At 35.0% G+C, this 14,032-nt stretch overlaps 1 long non-coding RNA gene across 2 annotated transcripts in view; it reads right to left on the reverse strand.

Annotated features, from left to right (window-relative positions):
• The window catches only part of LOC136853553 (uncharacterized), a 231,466-nt gene that overhangs the window by 194,804 nt on the left and 22,630 nt on the right, over positions 1-14,032 (reverse strand). For both annotated transcript variants that reach the window (XR_010857494.1, XR_010857493.1), the window contains exon 2: positions 7,017-7,074. This is a non-coding gene — a long non-coding RNA (uncharacterized lncRNA). The remainder of the gene's footprint in view (positions 1-7,016; positions 7,075-14,032) is intronic.

Here is a 14,032-nt window from a genome sequence, read left to right on the forward strand (position 1 = left end):
CCATACAATATAAAAAAAAAAAAAAAAAAAAAATTCGTAAATTAAAGTGAACATAAACCCCTTCAATTAAAATAAAATCTTCATTCAACTTGTTTTTAAAAAAAAAGTACGAACAAGGCGTGTGTGTTCATTCCGAAAAGCCCTTCGTTCCCATCTCATTTTCTTTAATTTTTTTCCTCTTTGCGGTCGGCAGTTCCGCGTGAGACTTTTACACACACACACACACACACACACACACACACACACACACACACAGGAACCGCAGCAGAAGACCGATAGCATGGTTTCTATACCTTTCGGGAAGGGAACGTGGGGGAAAAAAGTGAAACTTCTAACCGAGGAAAGTTTTAGCGGTTCCCTTACGAGCCAGGCAACAGCAGACGTCCCATCTGCGCTACGGCTCGATTTGGATCGTCGAGAGGGGGAAAGACAGACAAAAGTCTTCCTCCGCTAGTCTCTCTCTCTCTCTCTCTCTCTCTCTCTCTCAGGGTCTCTCCTTTTCTCTCTCTCTCTCCTCAGGGTATTTCTCTCCTTTTCTCTGCCTGTCTCTGTTTCTCTATATTCAAGTTGTCTCTCATCTGTACATCCATCTCTCTCTCTCCAGCTCTCTCTCTCTCTCTCTCTCTCTCTCTCTCTCTCTCTCTCTCTCTTGTCTCCATCTGTACATCAATCTTCTATCTATCTAGCTATCTCTCTCTCTCTCTCTCTCTCTCTCTCTCTCTCTCTCTCTCTGTCTCTCTCTCAAGCTCTCTCTATCTATCTATCTTCTTTCTCTCTCTCTCTCCATCTCTCTCTCTCTCTGTACATCCATCTACTGTAATTCCATTCTCTCTCTCTCTCTCTCTCTCTCTCTCTCTCTCTCTCTCTCTCTCTCTCTCTCTCTCTCTCTCTCTCTGTACGTTCATCTACTGTAATTCCATCTCTCTCTCTCTCTCTCTCTCTCTCTCTCTCTCTCTCTCTCTCTCTCTCTCTCTCTCTCTCTCTCTCTCTGTACGTTCATCTACTGTAATCCTCTCTCTCTCTCTCTCTCTCTCTCTCTCTCTCTCTCTCTCTCTCTCTCTCTCTGGTGGAGGAAAGGACTTAGGTAAGGAGAAAATGGGCTATGATCGCTCCAGAGATACATGTTACTTTAGACACGATTATGGCCTTTCGTTCTGCCGGTGATGATAACCAGAAAACAACAGTTCTAGGGCTTTACTTTTACGTAGTTAACTATCAATTAATATATCAATATATATAAATATTATCAGGCATTAACATGAGAACAGACCACATCATTTAAAAAATATATACAAGTTGGAAATATATTACTGGGAATAATATTCGTTGGAAAGAGTTTTCTTCTTGCGTAAGGATCTTTTTCTTTTAACATTTATTAAAACTAAACAAGAGTTTTTAAAATTATTTTTTTCTAAGTCACCGCATGAATCTACACTAGGGGGCATTTAAGCAATTTTTCTCCTAAGGCACATGTTAATATTAGGCTTTTCAACGCTCCTCACTTCACCGATATAATTAGTTAGGAGACTTCTTGGAATCTTCCAAATAAGTCCAATTTGCTTACTTGTATTTACTGATTATCATTGTCGTATGCAACGATTCACATTTAATTTCACAATCTTGGATGTTTTCATCAGTGATATGTTTAATACTTTTTCTATATATCACTACGTTAACTTTTAGTAATATTTATGATTGAAATTAAATTTTTTCCATAGAGCTAAGTTGTTCACTGAAAATATAATTAGCCTTCTGTTAGTTAATCTAGGTCTATATAAATCTTTTACCATATTCATAACTGAAATGATTTTTTTTCCACAGAGCTGGGTTGTTCATTGAAAATATAATTAGCCTGCTTTTAATTAATCGAAGGTCTATATAAATTTTTTGCCATATTCATAACTGAAATGAATGTTTTCCCACAGAGCTGGTTTGGTCATTGAAAATATAATTAGCCTACTGTTAGTTAATCGAAGGTCTATATAAATTTTTTGCCAGTGTTCGGGTGATCTCTTAACATTCTATCTTTTTATAAAAACTCTTTGGTCAAATTCACTAAACAAAAACAAAATTAGACGTACCTATTTCTTATGGAATTAATTCTACCTTTCTATAAAAACTCTTTGGTCAGGCTCACTATCCAAAAACAACCGACATCAACAAAATTTAACAAAATTCCTCACTTGATAAACCTCGTCCCGATTCCATATCTACAAAAAAAATTTCAACAATAAACCATTCTCTTATAAGATGAATGTCTTCATACAATACAACTTCCTTTTAGGCCAAAAGCTCTTTGGACATATGGCTCATTCAGCACAAAAAGGAAAACAGACATCAACAAAGGTTTGAAAAATTAACAGGAGGAAAACCTCAAAGCAGTTGCGCTATGAAACAATTGTTAGGATCAATGTCAGATCAAGAAAGAATATGAACCATTCTAAACAATGAAAGAGGTTGTCTTTATAATAGGACAACAAAGACCTTTAAGCCAATGCCTACATTGCGTCACGTGAGACATGATGAGTCATTCAGCACTGATGAATGTCTGCATTTCCTCTTATTAATAAATCTTTCGTTTGATAATATACCGAGACCAAAGTGAAGGAGCAGAACCACAGCAAACCAAAGGAATGCGAATAAAAATAAACAACTGTAATTATGAACGATTTTAGGATTAATGACAAATGATCCGACGAATCCGAAATCTGTTATGAAAAATATTACTAATATATATTTTTTCCATTAAATCGACATTAGAATAAAAAAATGGTTAATTATATTCAATAAACAGATCAGCCGAAAAAACGCTTTCAATCAAATATTACTGAAGTTAAGTAATGCCTATATTATATATCACGTATATATATATACATATATATATATACATATATATATATATGAATGTCTGTATTTATCTTATATAATAAACCTTTCGTATATATTGATAATATATATGTAGACCAAATATGATATATATATATATATAGAACCACAGCAAACATCAACAACAATCAATGTGGAATAAAAATAAAAAACTGTAATTCTCAGGTGGAACGATTTTACCCACTGGATTAATGACAAATGGGTAACGCCCTTACCTGACAATCAAAAGAATCTGTTACCGGCAAAATATATATATATAATATATTTTTTATATATTGAATTATATATACAGTGTGTATATATAATAATGTAAAATGTATATATTAATTATATTCAATAAACATGATTATATATATATATATATATATATATATATATATATATATATATATATATATATTATATAATAATATAATAAGCATATCACTGACTTACGAAATTATCCACAGCCATCAAATTAAATATAAATTGCTGCAAACGAGAATGAAAAGTAGTAACTGCAAGTGAACATATAATTCGTGCTTAAGTGTTTACTGCGCAGAGACTTGCAACATACTAAAAAAATTGCCGGCCGCGCAATTAAGTAATATTAGAACAGAACCGTATTTACACAAGCTCTCTCTCTCTCTCTCTCTCTCTCTCTCTCTCTCTCTCTCTCTCTCTCTCTCTCTCTCATTAGAACGGTAATTGCACGAACAAGAAAGTACGAGCGGTCAGTCGTAATCATGCTTAACTCGGCATAATGAGGAGAAATTGTCCTTTCGTCACAGACTAATCTTCCTTTCGTGTTCTCTCTCTCTCTCTCTCTCTCTCTCTCTCTCTCTCTCTCTCTCTCTCTCTCTCTATATATATATATATATATATATATATATATATATATATATATATATATATATATATATATATATATATATATATATATATCTTCCATTAATCAAGACACAAACTTTCGTTCAAGCAAAGACAAAAGTAAGTCAATTTATTTATTTCTCATTTATTTATTTCTCTCTCTCTCTCTCTCTCTCTCTCTCTCTCTCTCTCTCTCTCTCTTCCAATTAATCAAGACACAACTTTCTTTTAAAGAAAGACAACTTCTCACCAAGCCGTAGAATTCTCTCTCTCTCTCTCTCTCTCTCTCTCTCTCTCTCTCTCTCTCTCTCTCTCTCTCTCTCTCTCTTCCAATTAATCAAGACACAACTTTCTTTTAAGTAAAGACAAACGTAATTAAATTTATTTACCTTCTCGCAAAAAGCAGGTAAACAGAATCTCTCTCTCTCTCTCTCTCTCTCTCTCTCTCTCTCTCTCTCTCTCTCTCTCTCTCTCTCTCTCTCTCTCTTTTCCCAATCTCTCTCTGATTTTTATGGCCTAGCGTCACAACACACTAATCAAGACACAACTTTCTTTTGAGTAAAGACAAAAGTAATTAAATTGATTCACTTCTCATAGCCGTAGATAAAATTCTCTCTCTCTCTCTCTCTCTCTCTCTCTCTCTCTCTCTCTCTCTCTCTCTCTCTCTCTCTCAATTAATCAAGACAACTTTCTTTTAAGACAAAAGTAATTACATTTATTCACTTCTCTCTCTCTCTCTCTCTCTCTCTCTCTCTCTCTCTCTCTCTCTCTAATCAAGAAAAAGCTCTTAGGGCTCTCTCTCTCCTCTCTAAGCCGTCTCTCTCTCTCTCTCTCCCATCCCATTAATCAAGACAAAACTTTCTTTTAAGCAAAGACAACGCTATAAATTTCACAGTCCCATCGCACCTTTCCACTGAAGCCTTAATTATACGGCCGAAATGAACACGCTAAAACATCATAATTCTCCCCATAATTAATAACATGTAATTAACTTCAGCAATTAGAGTCAAAAGCTGAATGAGAGAGAAATCTCACGGGAATATTTTCTGCTCTCGCTTTCTGAATGGGTTCAAAGTACTGAAAGTCGAACATTACTTTACGGCAAAATGATGGCAAAATAATTGTGTTATTCTTGACTCTTGTGATAAAGTATTCATTATGTATTTTTTTTTTTTTACATTTATTTTTGTCTACTGGTTTGCTTAATACATGTCAGCATGGATATTCATATACACTCAGCGTTTTACATTCGTAGTAGGTAGGAAAAAAAAAAAGCCTTGCATCGACATAGCAAAATAGAAAAGATACAATTATATGGACTTATTCTCTCTGGAATGGAATGGAAGATAAAATTTAGACTAACGGCCAAGCACTGGGACCTATGAGGTCACTGGGCGCTGAAAGGGAAATTGAGTGTAAGAAGGTTTTAAATGTGTAACAGGAAGAAAACCCAGCAGTTGCACTATGAAACAATTGTTAGGAGAGGGTGGAAAGTAAGATGGAAGGAAGAGAATATGAACGGAGGTACAGTAAAAGGAATGAAAAGGGTTGCAGCTAAGGGCCGAAGAGACGCAGCAAAGAACCCTAAGTAATGCCTTCAGTGCACCGCATGACGTGAACTGTCGGCACTAACCCCATACGGGTTTATTCTCTCTTGAGAAGACCCAATAAATTCCTATAAAAATGCTTCAACTTTGAACTAGAGCAAATGGATATTATTAGGTCAAAATACGCCTGACTGTGATCAAATACTATACCAGACTTGAACATTGCTATAAATCAACGCCAGATAAATGAATACCACCAAGTTCTAAATCCCAGAGGTCTCAAAGCTAAAGAAAGACTGTATAACCACCACAATACACCTCAAGCGCAACTAAGAATATTATTTATAAAACAGGACTGACTCCTTTCAGTTGTTACCATCAATTACAGACTAAAATGGTGTCTTTATTTATTTTTTTACCACAGACATGAAGGAACAGATGTCAGGTTTAGGAAAATATGACACAGCTAACATTGCACAAGAGACTGTGCTTACACTACTTCCACAATGTTTCTGATTATATATATATATATATATATATATATATATATATATATATATATATATATATATATATATATATATATATACATATATATATATATATATATATATTATATATATATATTTATATATATATATATATATATATTGTGTGTATATATATATATATATATATATATATATATATATATATATATATATATATATATATATATATATATATATATATATATATTAGTCCTCATTATGACGTCTGGACTGAACTTTAGTGCATTTGTTTAGTGACTGATTTATCGGACAGGCCTCCTTTCCAAAAAACATCAGCACAATTTTTTTTAAAAAAAAAATGCATTTAAATGCCAAGTCACTATTCATCATATCGTGAAACAAATATAAATTTTGAAAAGCATTTCTAACAACATCAAAATAACTGACAAATGGCTAATTATATTTTCAAAAAGCACCCCAGCTTTGTAAAAAAAAAAAAAATAACAATCTAATTTCAATTAAGAAGGCATTAAAACTATTTATCAACCAAGTTCACTGGGTTAGTTATTTCAGAAACTAATCATAAGGTAATTACAAAACGATTGCTACATGTTATATCATTAACGAAAATTACTCGAGAAAAAACGTAAAAAATGCGCCGTATAATCAAGGCCACCGAAAATAGATTCATCTTTCGGTGGTCTCGCTATAATGCTGCGTGAACCGCGGCCCATGAAACTTTAACCACGGCCCAGTGCTGGCCTATCCTATATCGTTTCCAGAAGCACGATTATGGCTAACTTAAACCTTAAATAAAAATTTAAAAACTACTGAGGCTAGAGGGCTGCAATTTGGTATGTTTGATGACTGGAGGGTGGATGATCAACATATCAATTTGCAGCCCTCTAGCCTAAGTGGTTTTTAAGATCTGAGGGCGGAAAGAATAATGTGTGAACGGACGGACAAAGCCGGCACAATAGTTTTCTTTTACAGAAAACTGAAAATGAAAATATCCAAAACACTGAGAATGAGATTTCGTGAACTCACGAATTGAAATCATAGTTATATCACACCAATGGCCTTTAAAATCAGCATTTAATATCTGTCGAGGTATTTTTTCTAATTAAGAACAAAAGTATATGTTATTGAATACAGTGACTTTTTAAATATACACTGATTGTGTGAGTTTCAATATACTAGCACTGGATTAATAAAATCGAACAAAGAGAAATAAAAAACTAACTTGACTGCTTTCATGAATATCTGGAACAAGCTCATTGTTTGCCGGAACACCCGATGACCTGAAAGATATTTCAGTATTAATAAACCACTTCCTATTAATACAATTAAAGCAACATAAAGAAGAATGACTAGTCTAATAACTCAGACAAACACATACACACACAAACACAAACATAAATATATATATATATATATATATATATATATATATATATATATATATATATATATATACACACCCATATTTATAATATTTATATACTAATATCATGGAAATAACATATTTCCTATATAATATATATATATATATAAACATATATATTTATAATATTTATATATATATATGGAAATAATATATATATATATATATACATAAATATATATATATATATATATTATATATATATATATAAATATATATATATATATATATATATATATATATATATATATATATATATATATATATATATATATATATATATATATATAAAACCCTTTCCTTGTACTTTCTGATTTCGAATGTAATTTTACCACTTCTGTATAATTTTAACTTTTCATTACATACCACACAAGGTTATAAATCTCACGTTGTTTCAAGATATATTATTTCACGCATTCCTTTCACCTACCATTTCACACAACACCATATAAAGAATTCCTTTTTATTGCATTGTATTACAACTCTGATCTTGGTAACAAGAAATATATGACTGTCATTTCCGCCACCCCTCAATAGTACCGTCACAGTATCGTTTTGAGTGACATTCAACTTCTTTTTTTATCAGCAATTGCTACTTCTATTGCTACTTTCTCCTCCACATTTTCCAGGAATAATTTCCAGTAATTCGATTCATTACCAACGTAAGCATACAATGCCAGAGATCAGTGAGGTCCCGTAACCTCATGGACATTCCCCACAATGCACGAGAACTCTTCGCAGATGGTGTACGATAACTACCATCTGAAGGATACTCTATTTTTTTACTCTCTTATTCCCCACCATCGTGATGCAATGTACGATGATTCTGCGGAATTACTTCGTCTCCTAGATGGTGGAGTACGATTTCCCATTTTTCATTTCTTCACCTGCATTTATACGTGACGAAAATCGTGTCGTTTTTGGAGCAGAAATAAAACAGTAATGGACGACACCTCTCGTGAGTCAGGTGTACTACCAACTGGACTCCGTAACTTTTATACGCAAAATAGGTTGCGTAAGGTCGACGTCTGTGGTATGACTACTGTACAGAAATAATTAATGTTTTGACACGTTTTAGTTATCAAACGCCATTTACACCCAACAAGGATTATAGCTAAGCCGTCAAAACAAGCGTGGAATCCGATGCCTCAATTTTGAGCCACTTGACACAGCCTGATTCGTAGGCTAATTAGGAACCTTTCTCCCAACTGGCAAGAGATGGAATTCTTAATGTGCTTTTGTTTTCCCAATTAAAATATTACTGAATATAATAAATTCCTCAACGTGCTTTTGTTTTCCACAGTTACAATGATCTTCGATCTAATAAATTCTGAGTCAATGGCTTCTTACTCAGATTTAGATTTTGCATTTTTCATACTAGTTATTTTCTCTACATTTTTTAACACCTGGTCTTAGAACCCAAAAAAAGTGTTTTCATTACCATTTACTTCTAGAATGAAGGACTCATACCTCCAGTCAGTATTTCCCAATTTCCCCAGCTTTTTTTAAAATGTAGAATAAGCGTCACTGCTACGGATAACGTATTAAACACTCTTTCCCAACAGTGACCGACCTTAATTTGGACAAGTAAAATTGTCTCTAAGTGTCCGCTTTAAAACAGAAACATGAAAGTGTTCTAGCAAACGAATTAAAACTTCTTTAAACCACAACCTTCACTGATTATGTAGAGGACCTTGTCTTAACGACTAAAAATACGAGTATGAAATAAAACTAAGGCCAATCTAACTCTTCGATCACTTACAATCTGGAAAGAACAAGCACTGGGGCAGCTTTACGACTGAATAATGGCTGTATAATTGAAACGTTGGTCGAGGAAATACATCATTAGACAAAAAAATGGGGAGGGCAAGAGAATGGTGCCAAGCAGAAGACAAAATCATTTGCCTTTGCCAATTTGCAATTGACAAGCACTCTTTCACGTTGAAATTGCATTCCAATCATGACAAGACGAACGGAACTTTCCTGTTTGAAAATTCTTGTCAAGGTTTGGGCGAGGGCATGGTTTTAAGGGTACGGAGGGGGACAGGGGAGGTGAAATTGGGGGTTAGAGGAAAGAAGTCTAACGATAATCGTACAATAAAATAAGATTCAGTGTTTCTTTCTTTTTCAAGGACAACAGAAAATGAATAATTATTTTCATGTCATCACACAAATAATAAAAATAAATAATAAAAATGAAATAAAAAAAATATTATATCCAAATTACTGATAACCACTACGAGAGAGAGAGAGAGAGAGAGAGAGAGAGAGAGAGAGAGAGAGAGAGAGAGAGAGAGAGAGAGAGTAAAAACAGTCGTATATAAATATGAAAAACAATGAATCAGAAAATGGCAAATAACAACTGAAATAGTTATGACAATGTAAAACACATACCAAAAAAAGGGGAATATAAAATAAGACAAAACAGAAATTATCCTAACAAAAATAAAAAAAAAAAGTCGAAAACAAACAAAAAACTAGAAAGCAAAAGGAGCCAACTCCGGCACACCCAGAGGAATTTATTGTTGTTTGGAATATTTGAAATACTGCAGGGCGAGATTCTTGTGCCACATATATGGCTGATGTTCCTATTACGATCTTGGCAAAGTAACCAAGAAAGCCCTTTTGGTACCAATTTTGTTAACGGGACTTTCAATTCCATGATCCTATTCTGGATCAGATCCGTCTCGCAATCGGGAGGGAGAGAGAGAGAGAGAGAGAGAGAGAGAGAGAGAGAGAGAGAGAGAGAGAGAGAGAGAGAGAGAGAGAGCCACTTTCAGTCAACAATTAAGATTTCCTCAAGAATAAAGCAGCTACATTTTACTTCATTATAAAAATAACAGTGATGAGTCATACGTTCCACAATCAAGAGAGAGAGAGAGAGAGAGAGAGAGAGAGAGAGAGAGAATGAATTACTTTGTCAATAATTAAGATTTCCTCAAGAATAAAGCAGCAACATTTTACCTCATTATTATAAAAATAATAGTATTGAGAAACTCGTTCCACAATCAGAGAGAGAGAGAGAGAGAGAGAGAGAGAGAGAGAGAGAGAGAGAGAGAGAGAGAGAGAGAGAGAGAGAGAGAGAATCACTTTTAGTCAATAATTCAGATTTCCTCAGGAATAAAGCAGCAAAATTTTACTCATTACAAAAATTATAGTAATGAGAAACTCGTTCCACAATCAGAGAGAGAGAGAGAGAGAGAGAGAGAGAGAATCACTTTCAATCAATAATTAAGATTTCCTCAAGAATAAAGCAGCTACATTTTACTTCATACTAAAAATAACAGAGGTAAATAAAACTGGATTCTCCAAAGAAGTGAAAAAAATACGACACAAAAAGCAAGACAAACTATTCTGAAAATCCGTAAAAACAATAACATGAAGCAGATTAACTCAAGAAACTTCGTGATTCTACCTTTCCACAAACTGCTAATGACCTCCGAACACATTCTTAACTGGCGTGTTCGTCTCACCGTTGACATTCTCGTAAGTATATATTAGAATCTCTAAAGAAATATTAAACAGACAAAATAATTAGACATTCTCTTTGGATGCACTGAGCATCACGCTTCATCTGTCAAAGATGGAGCAGTTTCCACTGGCATCAACCCCGTAAGGGGGTAGTGCCGTCATTGCATCCTCACGCGGTGCACTGTAGGCGTGACTTGAGGTTCTCTGCAGCGTCCCCTCGGCCCCTAGCTGCAACCAGTTTCATTCATTTTGCTGTACCTCCATTCATATTCTCTATCTTCCATCTTGTTATCCATCCACTCCTAACACTTGTTTCTTAGTGCAACTGCTTTGAGGTTCTTCTCCTGTTACACCTCTCAAGCCTTTCTACTCTCAGTTTCCGTTTCAGCGCTGAATGACCTCATAGGCCCCAGTGATTGGCCTTTGGCCTAAATTCTATATTCCATGCCATTCCATTAAAAGCTTCAAATAAGATACAAACGTACTGAAACCAAGCTTCAGAAGAATGATGACAATGAAGGAAAGGCTTAGGATTGAAATGGCCTGTTCATGAGTGATGATGTACGTATTATGAAAAAGTCGACGATTAAAATACATTGTTGAAAATCAAGAGACATCTGCAGAAACAAGGAAAATGTCACATATAGATAGAACAGAATATAGGATTTAGGCCAAAGGCCAAGCGCTGGGACCTATGAGGTCACTCAGAGCTAAAAGCCAAATTGAGAGTAAAAAGGTCTGAAAGGTGTAACAGGAGGAAGACTTCGCAGTTGCACTATGAAACAATTGATAGAAGAAGGTGGAAAGAAAATAAAACAAAGAGAATACGAACGTAGGTACAGTAAAAGGAATGGAAGGAGTTGCAGCTAGGGGTCTTAGGAAGGGACACTGCAAGGAACCTTAAGTAATGCCTACAGTGCACCGCATGAGATGCACTGACGGCACTACCCCCCTAAGGACACAGGGAAAATGCCACATATAAAACCATATTCTACGACATCAACGGATTTTTAAACTTACATATGTTCCCTAACTGATAAACAGAGATAAATATATTCAAAGTTGAAAGATATACATACAGTTCAATAAACACAAAATAACAAAGACAGGGTGAAATCCATGAGGGCAAAAATCTGAACACGTTACGCAGATAAAACTTAAAATTCTACTTCGTCATGCATTAACCAACGCAAGTTGCAAGCGTCATTGCAAAAGATTCATGAGGCGTTGCAATTTTGAAAGGAGATATTTCAACTATATCACTCACGGAAACCAGATCATGTCATTCCACGGGCAATAAAAATAACCGAAGGTTAATCAGGAACTGAAGCCGAAGACTAAATGTAATAAAAATAACCGAAGGTTAATCAGGAACTGAAGCCGAAGACTAAATGTGTAAGAGGAAAAATCTACTTAGGGACAGCCTGAAACCTTAACTCTCTCTCTCTCTCTCTCTCTCTCTCTCTCTCTCTCTCTCTCTCTCTCTCTCTCTCTCTCTCTCTCTCTCTCTCCTTCCATTACTTTAAGGAGTGAACTATTTTACCCATTTATATCTCTTCTACAGGATGAAAACAAATTGAACTGAATATGAAATTTAGGCCAAAGGCCAAGCACTGGGACCAATGAGGTCATTCAGCGCTGTAACGGAATTTGACAGTAAAAGGTTTGAAAGGTGTAACAGGAGGAAAACCTCGCAGTTGCACTATGAAATAATTGTTAGGAGAGAGTGGATAGCAAGCTGGAAGAAAGATAATATGAATGAGAGGTACAGTCAAAGGAATGAAAGGGGTTGCAGCTAGGGGCCGAAGGCAAGCTGCAAAGAACCTTGAGTAATGTCTACAGTGCACAGCGTGAGGAGCACTGACGGCACTAACCCCCTACGGGGGAAAACAAATTTGTTGGGTAAACGTTAGCACGGCCCAGCACGTTCATTAAGGGAAGAACGAGATGTAACCAGTCACCAGCATAAAGGAGAGGCTTAAATTAGTTTGGAAACGAGACAAGGAATAAAAGTGCGACGAGGCATCACCACATTCTTTTTTCAAATTTCACCATTAGCTCCTCCTTTTTCACACCAAGACAACTCCTAATTAAAACCTACCACGAAGCCATGAGGATGAAAAGAATGCCAAATGGTAAATATTATTATTATTATTATTATATTATTATTATTATTATTATTATTATTATTATTATTATTATTATTCAGATGAACCCTACTCATATGGAACAAGCCCACCAAAGGGGCCACTGACTTGAAATTCAAGCTTCCAAAGAATATTACGGAGTTCATTAGGAAGAAGTAAGAGGGGGGTATATTGAAATACATAAAGAAGAGATCTCACTTAATAAAAAAGAAAAAAATAAATTAATAAATAGATAAATAGATAAAAATGTATTAAAATACAAGGAGAATACTATTAGGGTGGTAACGCACTGCACCTTCGCTTGAACTTCTGAAGTTCCAACTGCACGACATCCTCTGAAGGGAGGCTGTTCCACAGTGTGTAAGGAGATGCACAAGAGGTCATATTGGAATTGGATTGGAATTGGAATCTAGGCCAAAGGCTGAGTGCTGGGACCTATGAGACCACTCAGCGATGAGAATAGTGTTGAAACAACTGTTAGGAGAGGGTGGAAAATAAGAGGGGAAAGAAAGACAATATGAACGGAGACACAGTTAAAGGAATGAAAGGGGTTGCAACCAGGGGTCGAAGAGACGCTGCTAAGAGCCGTAAGTAACGCCTACAGTGCACCGTGTGAGGCGCACTGACGGCACTACCCGCCCCCTACAGGGAGGAAGAAACTAGAAATTAAATCTAAAAGCCAAAAAATTACGCTTACATGGCAAAATACAAAGGTCATCACAGTAGCAAAAATTGTGCACTTCGTGTAAGAGGCCGCAACTTGAGGCCGCAACTTGCAAAGTTACGAGGTAAGCGCAAGGTGTTACGAACAGTTACGCGCCGTAATACGCCGCCAGGAGGCGTTACGTCACGAAACAAGAGTTAAAGAGAGGTGAGCAGGTGAAGGAGGGTGCGTGACAATCTATCCCGAACGTTTCTCAACTGACGGCGCGACCAGGTAACTTCTGCAGAAGACCGATGATAACTCGGTCACTGCGGCTTGGTGATGAAGACGGTAATTATTATTATTATTATTATTATTATTATTATTATTATTATTATTATTATTATTATTATTATTATTATTATTATTATTATTATTATTATTATTATTATTATGTAAAATAAAACCGACATCAAAAAATTAGATTACCAGCCAAATATGAAATAATAATAATAATAATAATAATAATAATAATAATAATAATAATAATAATA

This window comes from Macrobrachium rosenbergii, chromosome 27 (genome assembly GCF_040412425.1).
Source record: "Macrobrachium rosenbergii isolate ZJJX-2024 chromosome 27, ASM4041242v1, whole genome shotgun sequence".
Taxonomy (NCBI): Eukaryota; Metazoa; Arthropoda; class Malacostraca; order Decapoda; family Palaemonidae; genus Macrobrachium; species Macrobrachium rosenbergii.